General features: G+C 43.8%; 1 pseudogene; it reads left to right on the forward strand.

Annotated features, from left to right (window-relative positions):
* The first annotated feature begins 535 nt into the window (after positions 1-535).
* Positions 536-16,327, forward strand: LOC140187647 (cytochrome P450 2J3-like; annotated as a pseudogene).
* The last annotated feature ends 3,125 nt before the right edge of the window (positions 16,328-19,452 follow it).

Consider the following 19,452-nt stretch of genomic DNA (forward strand, 5'->3'; position numbering starts at 1 on the left):
TTCATTTGCCTTTGATTGCTTGAACTTTTGTACCTTGTACTTATTTTGCCACACCAAATTATTTTAAATTGAGTTTAGAATGCTTGAGGTATCAGATAAGCGCAAATTAATACTATTCAAATAAGCAGATGTTGATGTAGGAATCTTTTGCAAAATTTTGTTTCGTTTTTGCACTTTTATTTGCCACTTTGGCACCACATTGCTAAACAGTCCTATTTATTTATCATTGTAATTTATAGATTTTTGTCTTTTCTGCCGCAGAACAAAAAAAAATCACATCATATTTTAGTAGTAATAAATCTGGTCCTAATTATAGATGTTTGGAAACAGAAATTAGATTTGCGTAATAATGTGTCTTTCTATGAGAAGTTCTTAGAGCAGCATGGGGCAGGTGAGTGTGAAGCTGGGTGCAAAGACTATCCTGGGCACCAGGTGGAGGGATCAGGAACTGTTGAACTTTGGATGTTTCTGTGAATCAGTACTGCACCCAAAAACCTCACCACCATTTTGGGGGAATGTCACTGTGCCCAGGGAAATGCAGCCAGTGGCCCTCAAGGGGCTCAGCAACTGTGTCTTTAAGGATGACGAAAAATTATTCAAACGGCAATGGGTCGCGGAATATTGTCCCCCTCTCTGCCCGGACACACTGGCCACCAGATACAGTGAGTTCTGTACCGATGCGTGTACTATGAACTTTACTGTAGGCTAAGGAAAGAGCTGTTGAGTTTAGTGTTGTAATATTAAATTGCCCTTATTATTCAAAATATTGGAATCAACCAATTAGAATATCCACAGGGTTCTGCTTATTTTTCCTTTTCATCCTTGTATACAACAAAGTAACATGATCTTGATTTGCTTTTGTATGTTTGACTATATAACAAGTTGAAGCAAGGATTTACATATTTGGACACCAAAGCTGTGGAGTCATGTGGCATTTATCTGTATGATCAGTGCTTTACCAAAAGCACCTAGACAATGTATTGGAATGATAATTGCAGTCTTTTGCATGGATTTCTTTTTTGAAACACAAGTTTTAATTTACAGTATACTCTAGTAGTCTAGTTTTCCAGTTCGGTATTTGAACATCTAAATGGGAAAGGTACGGATGAATGTGATGTCAGTAAGATGAAAGAGCTGATTGTGGACTTAAGGAAGGGTAAGACGAAGGAGCACATACCAGTCCTCATCGAGGGATCAGAAGTGGAGAGAGTGAGCAGCTTCAAGTTCCTCAGTGGCAAGATCTCTGAGGATCTAACCTGGTCCCAACTTACCGATGTGGTCATAAAGAAGGCAAGACAGCGGCTATACTTTATTAAGAGTTTGAAGACATTTGGCACATCAACAAATAAACTCAAATACTTCTATATTTGTGCCATGGAGAGCATTCTGACAGGCTGCATCCGTGTCTGGTATGGAGGGACTACTGCACAGGACCCAAAGAAGTTGCAGAAGGTTGTAAATCTAGTCAGCTCCATCTTGGGCGCTAACCTACAAAGAACCCAGGACATCTTCAGGGAGCGATGTCTCAGAAAGGCAGCATCCATTATTAAGGACCTCCAGCATCCAGGGCATGCCCTTTTCTCACTGTTACCATCAGGGAGGAGATACAGAAGCCTGAAGGCACACACTCAGCGATTCAGGAACAACCTCTTTCCCTCTGCCATCCGATTCCTAAATGGACGTTGAACCCATGAACACTACCTCACTTCTTTTAATATGCAGTATTGCTGTTTTTGCACTTCTTAAAATCTATTCAATGTACTTAATTGATTTGTTCATTATGTGTTATTTTACTTTTTTCTCCCTTTGCTAGATTATGTATTTCATTGAACTGCTGCTGCTAAGTTAACAAATTTCACGTCACATGCCAGTGATAATAAACCTGATCCTGATTCCAATGAAACTATATACAAGAAGCAACCAAAATAGTCATTTATTGGCCAGCTTAAACAATACTGGCACATCCCCCTTTGAAACCATGTATCATTAAATTAGCAAACTGTGGATGGTCTTTCTGCACTGTACTTTTAACAACTTAAGCTGTTGGACATAAAGAACAGCACAGTAGTTTCGATTGTGGTGAACGAAGTAAGGACAAAGTGAGTTTGGCTTGTGGAAGTTGACGAAGATGATGTTGAAGAGGTTTTGGCATCCCATGACCAAGAACTGATTGATGAAGAGCTGATGCAATTGGAAGGGGAAAGGATAACAATCAAAACCGAATGAGTAATGATACCGCAATCGGCAATTGCCTCTGATCTGGGCTGACAATTACGTGCCGGGTGGCATCTAATTAATTAGCATGTTTATTTCGGCTTTTTTCTTAAAGATGTGCTGTGTGCCTCCCGGCCACCGCTGTACTGCTGCATTCTTTGCGGCAATGTATCGGTCGGCAGCCGGGAGGGTGGGGGCCGCTGCCCCACCCCAACCTGCGACGACTCAGCCAAACACACCGTCATCAGTGTGCTCGATGTCTTCCCAATTCCCATAAGTGATACTACACTGTACATACATTATTTCTACTTTATATCGGCTGTGTATTTTTACGTGTTATTTGGTATGATTTGGCAGCTTCATAGCTTAAAGGTTACTGGAGAGCGCTTGCGCCTTGTTTTTGCCAACAGTGCTTGCGTGAGATTTTCGCTACGGAGAACAGTTCAGGCAATGATTGTGGAAAAGTATTTCTACTTTATATAGGCTGTGTATTTATCATATCATTCCTGCTTTTACTATAAGTTACTGTTATTTTAGGTTTTATGTGTTATTTGACATGATTTTGTAGGTTATTTTTTGGGTCTGCGAACGCTCACAAAGTTTTCCCATATAAATAAATGGTAATTGCTTCTTCGCTTTAGGACATTCCGGCTTATGAACCGTTTGATAGGAATGCTCTACCTTTGGATGGCGGGGGAAACCTGTACTTTATTTTCTGGTGATGATATTACAACAGATTACGGTGGGTGGGAAAGTTTTGGATGACCCACTTTTGCATGCAGACCCAGAGAGCTCAAAATATCGTCCTGATTCTTTAGGATCTGGGTAAATATCTAATTGTAAATTAAAATGAATCGGTCCTGGAAGTCAATGAACAGAGAAAAAAGCCCTTCAATAGTTCAATAGTTCAATTTAGTATCAGCAAAATGTATACAATATACATCATGAGATTCTTGTTTTTCACAGACATCTACAAAAGCAGAGGAGTTCCCCAAAGAATGTGACAGTAAAACTGCTAGAACCCCGAAGAACCCCCTTACTCCCCCCTCCCACACACAAGTAGCAGCAAAGCAACAATTCTCCCACTTACTTCAGCAAAAAAAAGTATCAGCTCCCTCCATCCACCAAGCAAGCAACAGAAAAGTCCCCAATAAAGACCATGAACTGTAGTGCAGCAAAAACTCCAGGTGTGGCCTCACCAGGACCCTGCACAGTTGCAGCATACCATCCCAGCTCTTAAATTCAATCCCTCTTGCAATAAAGGCCAACATTTGCCTTCTTAAGAGCCTGCTGCACCTGCAAACTAACCTTTTGTGATTCATGCACAAGCACTCCCAAGTCCCCCTGCAAAGCAGCATGCTGCAATTTGTTACCATTTACATAATAATCTGCTCTTTCATTTTTCCTTCCAAAGTGGATGATCTCACATTTACTAACATTGTCCTCCATCTGCCAGACCCTTGCCCATTTATTTAACTTATCTATATCTCTTTGCACTATTACGTACCCCGTAACTGGGTTGCCAAACCAGCAGAAATGGATCACTCAGTTGGAGTCTGGGTTACTAGAACTAAGAAAGTTTTATTAAAGAAGCAAGCAACACAGTACTCTAATTAAAAGGATAATGAATGCAACAGTTCAGCAATGATAAACATACATGTACACAGAATTAAGATAACAGGATCAATCAAGCTCTACCGTTGTCTAGGGGTAAATGACCAGTTTCAAAATGACGCAAAGTTCAGTTCAGTTCGCAGTAATCGCTGCCGTGGGAGATGGACAGTGTGGGGGGAGGAGAAAGAGCAAAACGAATGAATATTCAAAACAGCTTCCACACACAGACCTTCGCAGTCAGCTTTCGGGCGAGTCCTTTGTGATGTCATCTGAGGTCACCAACCGTGACCCCTCCATTTCCCGATACGATCGTTTCTCTGCGGTGAACCTGGCACCCAGGCAAGGGTGGACACACACCAGGTTCCCGCCGATCGTGCCTTTCCACCTTGAGCGTCTAAGGCTTGATCCCGCGATCAGCCGTCCAAAAGCTTCCCACCGACTTGTGAGAGGCGCACCGCTTCCAGGGTCTCATTACCTCGGGTGTCGTGTGTGTCTTGCCTTAGCGAACCTGTCCCTTTTTATCCCCCTGCTGGGGTATCGCCTGTCCATCACTTCAAACAGTTCAGGGTTCAAAGGGGGAGCCGCTCTAGACAGCTCTCTCTCCCGTCCCTTCATTACACATCTCCAAATGCTGCTCCATTGTTTTCCTTATCTCTCTTTCTCCTGAAGACAGGTGGCAGACCAACTGCTGATTCCACAGGACAGCTAACATCTTAATCTATGTGTATTCCTGTCACAGCACACTCTCCGTATCTTCTGCACAATTTGCTTTTCCACTCAATTTAGTAACATAAGCATTACATTTGGTCCCCTCTTCCAGATGGTTAATATATATGGTGAGAAGTTGCGGACCCAGCACTGACCCCTGCGGCACACCTCTCACCACTGATTGCCAACCAGAGTAACACCCATGGAGCCCAACTCTCTGCCCTGTATTAGTTAACCAATCCTCTATCCATGCTAATGCATCAGCCCCAACTCTATGCATCCTTATCTTATGGATAAGTCTTTTATGTGGCAGCTTAACGAATGTCTTCTGAAAATCCAAGTAAATAATGTCCACCTGATCCCCTCTATCCAATGCACTCGTTATATCCTCAAAGAACTCCAGTAAGTTTGTCAAGCAGGACCTGCCTTTGCTGAATCCATGCTGTGTCTTCCTGAAGGATCCATTTCTCCCCAGATGCCTTGCTATTTCTTCTTTAATGATAACTTCAATGAGAGCATGCGATTTGTCGAGTATAGAGCCCCTAATCTGCTGATCAGCTGTTCCCAATATTCCGTTTTCTCCCATGATGCTTCAGTCAGTGGCACTGGCATAGACTCGGATCATCCACAGGGCCATGAACCCTTGAAATCTTGAAGGTGCACTTGTCTCCTAGGCCGCATCTTTGGGATTTCAAAAGGCAGCCGGTAGAGGGTTCCACCAGTGCAAAGAACCAAATTCTGAGGATAACTCCAGGTCAGGGTCTCCAACAGAACCCCATCCACCCTGAAAAGGAAAAAGAGAGAGACATCAAAGGTTGAAATAAAGCTGTTTCTGCAGATGAGCTCGAAGGAGTTGCCGTTAAGCACCATGGTAGCTCTGCCCTTTCTTATAACCTCAGCCCACCATCTCCATGGTGACCATCAATACTAACAGATTTCCCAGTACTTAGTCTGTAGCCTTCTATATTTTGCTATTTCAAGTGCTCATTTGGATACTTGATGAAGGACTGGATGAAAATGAAGATGAATGAAATGACATTCCTGCTATACCCATCCAGGTATCGTGTTTGCAAAGTTCGGAGACTGGTGGAAACAGCAAAGGAAATTTTCACTCTTGACCCTGAAGAGCTTTGGGCTCGGAAAGAAGTCCCTTGAATTGCGAATTGTGGAAGAGGCTGAATTTTTAATTGAAGGTTTTGAAAGTGAACAAGGTGGGTGATCCTGAGGAACAACTGCTGTTCTTCGGTCTTGTGCTAGGGTTGGTGGTCTGGCACTGTTCCCTAGTGTTTATGCCAAGGGAAAGAGGAGCTTTGGATCCAGAGCTATCACCCAGGATGGAGGATGTGTTAATGTTTAATCTTCCCTTTAAGGTGTAACAGGCCTCCTGTAGATGAATGAAGCTCTTTCAGATGCTTCTGTTGGTGTTCAGAAGCAAATGGCAACTATTTCTATTGACGTTACCCTTCTAACAAAGTGATGTAGTTCCAAACTGCTTCATAGAAGAGTACCCAGATCAAAAACACCAAATTAGTCAACAGAGGTACATTCGGTAATGTGACCAAACACTGGATCAAGGGTTTCTAGAGGTTCAGAACTGGAAGTGACCTGGGTGAATGGACACACAGAGAGGGAACTGAAGTATCCCTCCCTTATAGGTGATTTCAATTTTGGCTTTTACTCATATGGCATCCCCTGAACTCTTGATTCTCCTGTAGGCCAAGTGAATATAGAACGGAGGCAGTGGAAGGTGCATCTGGTGTTGCAATGAAGAAAATGGTAGAAGTCTCTGGAGATTGGGTCGAAGAAGAGCTCCCAGTGAGTTATAGTGCAGGAGAAAGTGGCAGAGATTGCAAAAATTGAAAGAGGTTGAAAGAACTAATTTCTTATTATTTATTCAGGTCTCCCTTTTGATCTATGTTTCCATTTAACTTATGCGACCTCGAATATCATCTGCTGCATTGTCTTCGGTGAACGCTTTGATTACATTGATAAGAAGTTCCTTCAACTTTTGCACATGCTTGAAGAAAGCTTTGTGTTGGAAGATGGATTTTGAGGACAGGTAAGGAAGACTGTTCATTCAAAAATGCACGAACACTTGTGGACATTGTGAGCTACTGCCGTATTAGTCAGCCGCAAGTTTCCATCAGTCTGTAGTAGTGGAGAGAGAAGAACTGAGTCATTAATGCAGGTGGACAACCTGCAGCTGAGCCCACCAGAAGAAACCAAGTTATCTGAAACTGTTGTCCTTGATGTCAGGTCCAGGAGGTAGGAACAGGTCTGGATGGAAGTTGACGTGATTTTCCCTAAGCTGATGTATCAGTGTTGGAGGCCACAGACAGATTGTTCAGAATGGAAGACTAAACTTATGATTTTTCTCTCTCTGACACCACTAACACTGTCTGATTCACTGGATATTTCCTACTTGTACATGATCCTCCCTCTGTCTCTCTCCATCCTCTGTAATCAGTTGGCTTCGTTGACAGTCAATAAAACCATCAGTTGACAAGTTCACCTTGTTCCGTTTGGCTGATTGATCCACCTGTACACAGATCATTTCTGCAATCTGCAATTTTAAACTAACTTGTTTTCTGTCTTTCGAAATTTTAAGCTCCAGCACGAAGTCTACTCCCTGGCCTGCTGAATGTTTCTAGTATTTTCTGTTTTTACTTCAGATGTCTAGCATCTGCAGATTTTACTTTGAGTTTTCAAAATTTTGAGGGCAGATATCTTGTCAAAATATTAGCAAGTGGTGAAAATAGAGCAGATGTCAGGAAGGAATTCCTTAAAGGAAAGACAACAGGGTTAGAATTGGGTATCTGAGTAAAGAGACTCTCAGTCCTTGTACTTGTGCTGATCACGGCTGAGGGAAATGAAGAAATACATTACTGTGTCCTGAAGGTGTTGGGGTGGGAAGGATAGTGGTAACACAAATTATTCTGGCGTGAGTTTCCCTCAGGTTCAATTTTCAAAAGATCCCTGCACTACAAGCAGGCGGGCTATCTTCCAAACTGGCACCCATCGAAAGAGGAGAACAGGTTGTTTGGCACACATAGAACACTGAGAACAGTATGGCAAAGGAACAGATCCTTTGGCCATGATGTTTGTGCCAAACATGATGACAAATCTCTTCAGACCTATATCATTCTATTCTCTGCAAATTCATCTGCCTATCTAGAAGCTTTCCTCAGAGATTCCTTGAGATTGTCATAGCCGGAGTTGTGGGGAGGGATAGTGGGGATGAACTCCACTACCTATTAAATGCTCCCAGTGGCGTGCATCTCAGATAGCCTCTGACAACCATGTCCAGCTCCTGGTCTTTACGTGTGGTTTAGTTACTAAACCTGACAGAATAATTTCTACAGTCAGGAGAAGGGGCCAATGCAAACTATTGATGCCTTAAAACCAATCACTCCAGGCGGATGGAGCTTGTCAACTGTGGTTTGCAGCGCATCAAGGAGAAAGAAAACTCTGACCTCAAACCCCTGTTGCCTTGCAACTGTACCCACTTATGGGAAAGGCTTTGGGAGTAAACCATGAGGTAAAATCCCAAGCTGGAGTCCCTAACGCAGTCTTAAGTTGAGGTCAACATTAACTGGCAATTCCTTTGTTGCTGCTGGTGACAAACTGTTATCGGTCTCTTCCATTCCTTTGGATTCTCCAGCTGCGTGGAGAGGGGGAGTCTGCTGCACGGGTCGCAGCTTGCTAATCGTATCGTACTGAGTTGCCTTGTGTATCGAGACTGTTGTTAGAGAGCTGGGACACAAAATCCATGTTCAACTCTGACCAACGAAGGCCTCATTCAAAAAGCGTCAATGGTTCTCTCATGTCTACTTCCACCACCACCTCCCTCCAACAGTACATTCCAGGCCCCCACCACTCATTGTAAACTAAACATATCCTGCACATCTCCTTTAAACTTTTCCCCCTCTCACCTTGGATATCTGCCCTTCAACATTTTTACCCTGGGAAAACAAACTCACTGTCTTACCTGCTCATAATTTTATAAACTTCAGTCAGTTCTCCTCACAGTCTCTGATGCTCCAGTGAAAGCAGTCCAGGTATAATCCCATCCAGATAGTGGGGTGCGGGACAAAATCAGGAAATGATTCTGCCCCAGATAAAGAAAGTACTGCTGCCACTGACAAGTGATAGTTGCTGTTGTCGGCCTCTTGCCCTTCATTACTTGATCGACCGCAGAAGAAACATCTAAAACTAGCTGATATATTGAAGCCCAAACATATGCAAGGCAGCAGCGGTTTGAGATCAGAGTGTGAGAAATGTGTCACACTCCGTGGAATTATTGTGACAACCCTGTGAATCTTAATGATATTCAGACAGTTAATATTTATTATGTATTAAGAATTTCAGTGGATCATTTAAAATTTTACCTTTGTAATTCAAATAAGGTAATTAGTTGCTTTTGTTATAAATTCATCCATGTTAGCAAATTCATATATTTTAAAAAGGCCATAAAACTTGGTAGCTGAAAGGAACATGTTGCAATTCATTAATAGATATGATGATTGTAGTTAATCTTTTGATAGTTTGCAATGAAATGGATGTCAGTTGGTAAAGCCTCTGGGTTTGTCTTTTTGTGAAGATGGTTGTCAGTTGAGGGAAATTTCAGATCAATCTCATGACTGAAAAGGTCGAGGTATGGTGAGGTGATAGGCAGATGGAGGAGGGGAGAGAAGGAATAGCCACAGAGGCTGGGAGGTGATAAGTGGAGGTGACAGATGATTGAATCTGATGGGAGAGTGAAGTGAGGGAGGAGATGAGTGGACCCGAGACGTGTGTAGTTGGACTGGCTGGAGGAAGGGAAAGAAACGGTATGAAGGGGGCTACCTCCACTCCCTATTTCTCCATCTGCGTCCACCACCCCAATCCCACATCCCTCACCTAAATACACCTAACATTTGCCCACTCTTGCTCCACCCCATCCATTCATCTCTTTTACCAACCTTTTCTCTTCAAACTTTCAGTCCAGGTGGAGGGTCTCAATATGAAACCACACACACGTGAGATCTCCCTCTCCCTACATTGCAGTTGTTTCTGTCTGTCAACTGAGACTTCATTTTCTCCACATACTGGGGGTGTTGGTGCCTTATCTACTCTGACCTTCTCCTGAAGCTGGATTTGCTGATGGGACCCACCCACCCCATCTGGATTGTTTTTTGTGTTTGTCCATGTTGGGCTCCGGTCACTTGGACAGGCAGTGTGACATTTTCCATGTATACTGAATAATAGCCCTTTTTTATTTAAATGGACCAACAGTCACTCAAAGCTGGATACTCCCTCCAGGGGAAGCACCGGACTGTTGTAGGAAGATTGTATTCAGCTGTCTCAATGAGCCTTCTCCCAGGCTGTCTGTATTCTGCTGATTGACACAATTATTATGGGAGATTTCAGTTTAATATCCATGCTGTGAAGATTAAAAGCTTACAGTTTACTTTCCACCTGCTGTCCACCACTTGTACTCACTCTTTGGACAGATGGTCACAGTTTGTACTGTCCTGAGCTAGATACAACAAATATTGCCACACAAGCACAAGAGGTCAGATGGTGTTCTTTCAGAAAGTTCCCTTCATCTCTGACACTGGGACTTTGGTGCTAGATTAATTGGTTTTCCCAGTCATTGGGAATTGTGAAAAATGAATGTGGCACCATAAATTGTCCAGTGAAGATTAAAGGGAATGCAGGAAGTGGATTCAGTGAAGCAACACGCAGAAAAAGCTGGAGGGACTCTGCCTGTCAGGCAGCACGTATGGAAGTGAATAAACAGTCAAAGTTTTGGACCAAGACCCTTTTTCAGGACTGAGGAAGAGACTCAGAAGAATTTCAAGGGAACAAGAAGCTGTTATTCGAACCCTGTGGGCTGGACGGCATCTGGGGAGGGAAAATGGTAACTGATATTTCAAGTCGAGACACTTCATGAAGCACCTCCGCCCAACTCTTTCTCTGCTACATTGACAACTGCATCAGCAGTTTCCTGTACCTATGCAGTACTTTTTAACTTCAACTTTCCACCAACTTCTAGCCTGCCCTCAAATTATCTGGAACTAGTTCCCTCACCTCTCTACGTTTTCTTTGTCCCTCTGTCTCCACATCGAGAGGCAAACTATCCAGTGACATTTGCTGAATTTAGCTGAAGGTCTTGACTGGAAGCCTCAACTGTCCATTTGCCTCCACAGATGCTGCATGATGTGCTGAGCTCCTTCAGCAGTTTGTTCTTCAGTCTGTAGTCCAGCAACTGCAGTCTCCTGCGATTTGGGTTTTAAGGGAGAAAATGAATCTGGGCTCCAGCGATGTCAACAGACACGGGGGATTTTGGAATTTCTGTGTGTGGAATTAAGTATAGAACCAGGGCACCAGTGCATCGGAGGGAGGGGGCAGTGAGACCTGGGGCTTCAATGTATCATGGGGTGGTAAAACCTGGGGCCCCCACATATCAGAGGGGTTGTGGGAACTGGGACCCAACGTATCAGAGGTGCGGTGGGAACTGGGACCCAACGTATCAGAGGTGCGGTGGGAACTGGGACCCAATGTATCAGAGGGGTTGTGGGAACTGGGGCCTAGTGAATGTAAAGGGGCTGTGAGAATCAGCTAGCGGCTAAGCCATTGGGTTTTTCAAATACTCAGATGGATTATTCGATCTGGCTTCACCAACCCAGCCCATCTGACCCTGCCTTGATTCTGTATTCCTGTCAACATTGAAATTTCCGTTCTTTATTTTAAGAAAAGTCGGAGAACTGAAGAGGATGTATATAATTTCTAATTCTGTTTCTGTTGCAGTTGGTGAATGTGTTTCCCTTCTTGTATTACCTCCCAGGACCGCAAATCAAAATATTTCAAAGTCTCCACGAAGAGGCTCAATTTTTGCAAGAAATAATCACAAGTCATAAGGAATCATGGGATCCAAATTATACCAGGGACTTTATTGATGTTTTCTTAACACAACAGGAGAAGGTAGGTGGTGATTACTGAAGCATCCGAGAGGCAGTGCTTTGTGTCCTTGTATTTCCCACCTTTCTCACGTTGTTGGGTCCTTAGTAGGAAATGTTACTGCAGCATCTCACACTCAGTACTGGTTTAGGTAGCAAGACCACATCAACTTTCCTCAGGTTCTCACTTGTCTGAAGTTTGTGGCTGAAAACCCACAAGAAATCCTTCTTGTGAGTTCTCCAGGACTTTCACACTTTCACACCTTTCACAGAGTCCTTCCCATTCTGATCAAGATGCACAACTCTGCTAATCCCAATCCCCTTATTCCTTTCCTTCCCTGTACCTCGCCAAATAATGTTATAATTGCACCAACTTCTACCATTTCCTCTGGCAGCTTGTTCCATATTCTCACTATCCCTTGTGTGGAAAATCTCTTGCAAATCTTTTGCCTTTCATCTTAAACCAATATCCCCCAGTTTTATGCTCCTAACTCTGGGTGAAACACTGTGACTATGCACCTTATCAATGCCCCTGATAAACCTCTATAATATCACCCCTCAGCATCCTGTTATCTAGGAAGCCTATCCAATCTCTCCTTGTAGCTCTGGCCTTCCTTTCCGAGAAATTCCTGACCAGAACTGAATGTTCATTTACACCTCACCGGAATGTTATACTCTTTAAAGCAGGTTGCCTGACTTCAGCACTACTCCTATAAAATAATCCTTCAGTTCTATACATTAACACTACTTTCCCTGACTGCATTTCAGATGAGGAACTCACCAAACACAAGTTTTCTGGAGGACAAGATGATTACGTCATTACTAGGCCTCTTTGCTGCAGGTACAGAGACCACATCCACCACCCTAAACTGGGGCTTGCTCTTCATGGTGTTACATCCAGATGTGCAGTGTAGGTATAACAATGTCTCTGCCAGGCCCTTCACCAGCTGTGCATTGGTGTGAATGGAAGGTGTGGAGAACGAGTGTAACAGTATCGGGAGAGGCTGAAGAATGTTATAAGTAAAACTACTAATTTTCAGGCTAAAGATCTAAATATTAGCAACAGGATTTGAATCTCTAAGTTAATGAAACCCCTTTGTTAAGCACTATCTGCCTGGTGTTTCCAGGAATTTGCTATTATTGGATTGGTTGCTGTACCTCCTAACATACAACAGTGACCACATTGCCAAAGTTTCCTTTAGTAACAAGACACGTTAGGATTTTTGAGTGGATGAAAGGTATGAGTAAGACATAAGTTCCTCCTTTCACTCAAAGCTTGAAATCTGTTTTTGTTTGGCTCCTGCAGCCCGAGTTCACGAGGAGATTGACAGAGTGATTGGGAAGGGTAGAAGGCCAAGATTGGAAGACCGGGAGAAAATGCCATTCACGAACGCGGTTATCCATGAAATACAACGCTTAGGGAATATTGTTCCAATCTCACTGCCACATGAAACGTACAGAGATACCACGGTCATGGGATACACCATCCCGAAGGTACAATCTGGAGTTAATCTTCATTATTCCCTTTCTGACCTTCAATACTCTGAATGATCCGAAAGCAGTTACCTAAAAGTTGGGATTCAGATGTTTTTGGTGTGCTAAGTGGGAAATAATGCCCACAGGAGTTTTTACAAGCAATTGTGAGGTTATTGTGAAGTACCTGAAAAGTATCTGTGTGTGGTTCACCCAGAACTGTGCAGTAAAATGTGAACTATTTCACAAGGCACACAATGCACTAAGAGGAATGATATCCACTCTGCTATACATCAACCCCAGGAGGATATCAGCTCTCAAAGACACTTTCCCAGTAAGTAGACACAACAGACATACATAGTGACGGGAAGGGTCAGCCGTGTGGGAGAGGTATTTCAGTTTAAGGTCTTTAATCACTGACGTATGCTGTGAAATGTGTTGTTTAGTGATAGGACAAGGCATAAACAATACTACAACTTACGAAATATAAAAGTGCAAAAGAAAATAATGAGGCTACACAAATGCCATATCCCTCTAATCCTATCTGTTCAAGTAACTGGCAAAATGTCTCTCAAATGTTATTCGAGTTCCAGCCTCTGGCAGTTCATTCCAGATTCTACAACAGGGTGATAAATGTCCCCTTCAGATCCCCTTAAACCCTCCTCCCTCATCTTGCAGCAGCTTCACAGGCCACCACATCAGGCTGATGAGTTGGTAAAGTGGGCAAAGAATGGCAGATGGCATTTAATCCCCATAAATGGGCTTGTGGAGAACAAACAAAGGTTTGCTGGACAGATTCCAGTCTTCCCTTTCAGTTGGGGATAGGTCAATTTGGAAATAATTGAGACAATCGAGGTATTTGTATAGGAGATGAGATAAAACCTGGGGTAGATCTGTCACCAAACAAACTGAATGGCAGAGAAGGTTTGAGGGGGTGAGTGACCTACTCCTGCTCCTATTTTCTTGCATTCTTATGTTCAACGGTAAATATATTTATTCCATGTTTTATTCTGGATCTCACACTTGCTTACTGGAAGTCCCATTTTCTCCCACTGGATCATGTACAATTTTCCCTTTCCCCAGCTGTTGTACTGATCTCATTTCTCCTACCCTGTCTAGTTCGGAGCCCCAATTCTCATCCAGCCAGTGAGAACAGCAAGAAGAGTTTAAAAGGAGACAGCCTGATAGAGCGGGCGTCAGAGGAATGGACAACGAAGTAGGAAGGCTTTGGCTCAACGGGGCTTAGGTGATAACAGTTTGAGGCGAGGTAAATTGCCTGAGTAAAATACAGGCAAGAAGTATGTGTGTGACACCGGTTTTCTATACTCGGTGTCAGATGGGAGAGGTCCGGGAGACTCCCAGCCTCCCAGATGGCCACATCTGCCCCAGATGTGTTGAGCTGCAGCTCCTTAGGGACCGTGTTAGGGAACTGGAGATGCAGCTTGATGGCCTTCGTCTGGTCAGGGAAGGTGAGGAGGTGATAGAGAGGAGCTATAGGCAGGTAGTCACACTGGGACCTGGGGAGACAGATAAGTGGTTATCAGTCAGGAGAGGGAAAGGCAGGAGTCAGAGGCTAGAGAGCACCCCTGTGGCTGACCCCTTAGCAATAAGTACTCCTACTTGAGTACTGTTGCGGGGGACGGCCTACCTGGGGGAAGCAAACGTGGCTGTGCATCTGGCAAAGAGTCTGACCCTACGGCTCAGAAGGGCTGGGAAAGGAAGAGGATGGCCACAGTGATAGGGGACTTTATAGTTGGGGGAGGTCCGGGAGACCCCCAGCCTCCCGGACGGCCACATCTGCACCAGGTGCTTCGAGCTGCAGCTCCTTAGGGACAGTGTTAGGGAACTGGAGATACAACTCGATGACCTTCGTCTGGTCAGACTGAGACCTGGGGATGTGTCAAAGCACATTGATGAAGGTAGAGCAATAGATGTAATGTATATGGATTTCAGCAAGGCATTTGACAAGTTACCCCATGTAAGGCTTATTGAGAAAGTAAGGAGGCATGGGATCCAAGGCGCAATTGCTTTGTGGATTCAGAACTTGCTTGCCCACAGAAGGCAAAGAGTGGTTGTAGAAGGGTCATATTCTGCATGGAGGTCGTTCACCAGTGGTGTGCCTCAAGGATCTGTTCTGGGACCCCTACTTTTCATGATTTTTATAAATGACCTGGATGAAGTAATGCAAGGATGGGTTAGTAAATTTGCTGATAACACAAAGGTTGGAGGTGTTGTGGATAGTGTGGAGGGCTGTCAGAGATTACAGCGGGACATTGATAGGATGCAAAAATCGGCTGAGAAGTGGCAGATGGAGTTCAATCCAGATAAGTATGAGGTTGTTCATTTTGGTAGGTCAAATGTGATGACAGAATATAGTATTGGTAAGACCCTTGGCACTATGGAGGATTAGAGGGATCTTGCGGTCCGAGTCAATAGGACACTCAAAGCTGCTGTGCAGGTTGACTCTGTGGTCAAGAAGGCATACGGTGTATTGGCCTTCATCAATTGTGGGATTGAGTTTAGGAGCCGAGAGGTAATGTTGCAGCTGTATAGGACCATAGTCAGACCACACTTGGAGTACCGTGATCACTTCTGGTCTCCTCACTGTAGGAAGGATGTGGAAACCATAGAAAGGACGCAGAGGGGAACAATGATCATTCCAAACATTTCCTCTGCCTTGCTTGATGAAGATATTTGGTTGACTCCACATCAGTTTAATCCAGGACATTTCCTCGATTCCGATGGAAAGTTTGTAAAACCAGACGCCTTCATCCCATTCTTGGCAGGTAACGTAGGGTTTGTGGATCATTAAATGTACCAAAGTTTGGAGCTGTGGTTGTGGATATCCAAGCTTCATCTCCCGTGCTCCGGAGAGGGACGCTGCTGGCTGATTCCCTCATTTGTAGCATTCGCTTCATTAACTTCAAAATTTAAATTAACTCCCAAAACACTTTCCCACCACTCCAGCACTGAAAGAGATCTTCATGCATTAACTAATTACAATGAATGGAATAAACATTTGATTAACTTAGATGAAGTCTGGAAATGTACTTCTTCTCTAAGAGATGAGATGGGGTTGAATAAGGCAGAATTACATTAGCACTTTGAGACTCTATAGGTAGTCACTGTGTGACCCTGCAGTGATTGTCAGTCTTTTTTCTGTGACATTAACCTCTCTTGCCCTTCACCCTACAGGTCATCGTGTGTGTGGGGGGGAGCAGCTGGCAAAGACGGAGCTCTTCATCTTCTTCACGTCCATTCTCCAAAGATTCACGTTGTTTCTCCCGGCAAATGAGGCAAGCCCAAGCTACAAGGAAGCTCGATTCGGAATTACCGTCTGCCCACTGCCCTATCGGCTCTGTGCTAAAGCCAGATAGGGATAGGTATTCACCATCTGGGCTCAGGAGGCTTTTTGCTTTTTGACTTTTTGAATACATATAATGTATTTGGTAGTTGTTTTTTTGACCTATATATATACTTCCTTGTATTCTGTATTCTTTCACGTAGAAACTAATAAGAATATTGAAAAGAAGATACTTATTGTTAATCTTTAACTAAACTAATTCACCAGTCCTCTTGAGAAATGATCCTGTCCAAGATTAGTAAACCTATCATTGAATGAATTGGGGCTATGACATAATCAGAAGAAACAATACTTATTTATGGATACAGCATGGAGTAGGCCTTTCCAGCCGTTCAATCCACAGCAACCCGCAGCAAACCCAATTAACACCAACCTAACCACATTTACAATAACCCATTACCCTACCCAACAGGATATGTCTTTGGATCTGGAGAAAACCCATACTTTCCACAGGGGAGGACATACAGCGATTCCTTACAGAAAGGGGCCGGAAATGAGGTCCAGACTCCAGAACATCTCGAGCTGTAATAGCATCATGCTGACCACTTCAATACCATGGTTCCCTGTTGTTGTCTGTGTTAGACTAAGGCTCCAACAGTCTGACCCGATCAATGTAGTTGTGAAATTATCAGATGTAGATGTGGGCATCACCAGATGACTGACAAGAGAAACCGCGATATAAATGTTAGAAGGCAGCAAAGGAGTGGGGTTACGAACATGAAAGTGTATCGACCATTCTCCATCCTCGATCTGAGAGGCATCTCTTCGCAGACCTGTCTTTCATTGACAGACAACTTACTCATCTGCATCTCACCTAGTTTAGTATGAACTTTTACAGAAATAAATAAGGCAGAGATAAATGACTGTACTGATTCAGGAAAATCTCCTTCGAATCCCTTTCAGTGATCAACGAGTGAAGCCATTGCTTAAGTGTGAATGAGGTAATAAATGACCGGGGAGGTTCCTGAGGCCACCACAGACTGAGTGGGAGAAAGGAGGAACCCTGCAAGGACATTACCAGATCGTAAGGACCTGTGCTACTGGGGGTCCTCAGCTCCCACAGTATGGATTAGAATAACGTTGGTGCTGAGGGAAGAGATTCTGATCTATAGTTCTCTGATCGTCATTTGGTTAGACCAATGAGGAAGTAGACACTTCTTGGTTTTGTTCTGGGAAATGGGAAGGGCCGAGCGGAGCAACTTTCAGAGTGAAAACAATGGGGGAGCATGTTGCAGTGTTCTGGAGTCAATACTGAATTCTACAATTTCAGGTAAGTTGATATCTCAACTTATCAGCCAGCCATCTGTGATATCGCAGAGACACAAGAGAGACTGCAGGTGCTAGAATTTTGGATCAATGCACACAAAACTGGTGGAACCCATCAATCCAGGCAGGTTCCTCCAAGTTCCTCCTAACCTGCCAAGTTCCTCCCTCATTCTGTGTGTGTTGATCTGTGATTTTGTCTCAGTCTGTTTGTTCTTTTTCCCCCTTTGGGAGGTCAGGACACACCCAGCAAAGCCTGTCAGGCTTGTTTTCCTGGTCCACATTTCACAACTCTTACCTATTTTCTCTCTGTTCTCAGTTGCTAACTCTCCCAATTACTCACTGACCAGATCACTTAGTTTACAGTTTATCCCCATGGTTACCCCAGCTTCGTGATACTGTTGTGTGTGTGTGTGTAAGTAAGCAGGGTCAGGTTCCACCGTGAAATAGATACATCAGAGTGATTTACAACAGTACTTTACAAAACATAGTTTGGAACCATTTATTTGGTTAAATCAAACATTGACATCACAGATCGCAAGCATTACGTTAGGTGTTTCCAAGAAAGTAGACAATTTTGTTTTATATAGCCGATACTTCATCTAAGAGTGCACATTCCTTGTATTTCTGCGCCTCACAATGGTAGCACCAAACTGGGGTGACCACAGGGAAAAGCAGCAAATAAGGTAATCTGGTCAGTTTATCTCATTGGAGCCATCAATTGCCAAGAACGACTGTGGACCGAAAGAGCCTGAGATACTTATCATAAGGTAGTTATCAGCTTCACATTGGGCATAATACAAACATTGTTTCAAAAAAAGTTGCCAAGTTATTTCACAACTGTGTTGTTGACGAGTTCACTTCACTGAATGCCCAGATCGAGGTTCAGTTTGAACATGCTGTCTTCCTGGGGAGTCCACCCTGAGGCTCCAATGATGAGAAAAGCACACTATTATAACATATCTCTACACAATTACATATATTATTACATTAAATGGGATCACTTTTGACAAAACTAATAGTTATATCACCACGTCCAAATCAAAACATTATTACCAATTGCATGTTGAAGTGCCTTTCCTGATTTAGCAAGTGGGTATTGATATCCTCACACCATGTTGCAGTCTCACTTGTGTGTCTACAGTGTCCCCTTCATTTTGAATCCACACATTGATGTCCATAGTGACCAGAAGAATCCATCACCCAGAGACATACCCAGTGTAGATTGGGAGATCGCTTCGCCAACCACCAACATTCCATCTGCCAGAAAAAGCAGGTTCTCCAGGTGGCCACCCAATTCAATTCTACTTCCCATTCCCATTCCGACAGGTCACTCCATGGCCTCCCCTACTGCTGCAATGAGGCCACACTCAGGTCAGGTTGTAAGAGCAATGCCTTATATTCCATCTGGGTAGTCTCCAACCTGATGGCATGTTTTCTCATACTTCTGGTAATTGTACCCTCACCCCACCTCTCCTTCAGCATTCCCCATTCCCATTTCCTTCTCTCACCTTATCTCCTTACCTGCCCATCACCTCCCTCTGGTTCTCCTTCCCCTTCCCTTTCTTCCATGGTCTCTATCAGATTCCCCTTCTCTTTCACCAATGGACTTCCCAGCTCGTTACTTTACTCCTCTGCCTTCTAGTTTCACCTATCACCTACTGCCTTGTACTTCTTCCTCCCCTCCCCAAACCTTCTAACTCTGACTTCTCTTCTCTTTTTTCCAGTCCTGAAGAAGGGTCTCGGCCCGAAGCATTCACTGTTTACTCTTTTCCATGGATGCTGCCTGGCCTCCTGAGTTCCTTCAGCATCTTGTGTGTGTTGCTTTGGTTTCCAGCATCTGCAGATGCTCTTTTTTTAGTTCGAGGCAGCTAT

The sequence above is a fragment of the Mobula birostris genome, chromosome 25, assembly GCF_030028105.1.
Source record: "Mobula birostris isolate sMobBir1 chromosome 25, sMobBir1.hap1, whole genome shotgun sequence".
Taxonomy (NCBI): domain Eukaryota; kingdom Metazoa; phylum Chordata; class Chondrichthyes; order Myliobatiformes; family Myliobatidae; genus Mobula; species Mobula birostris.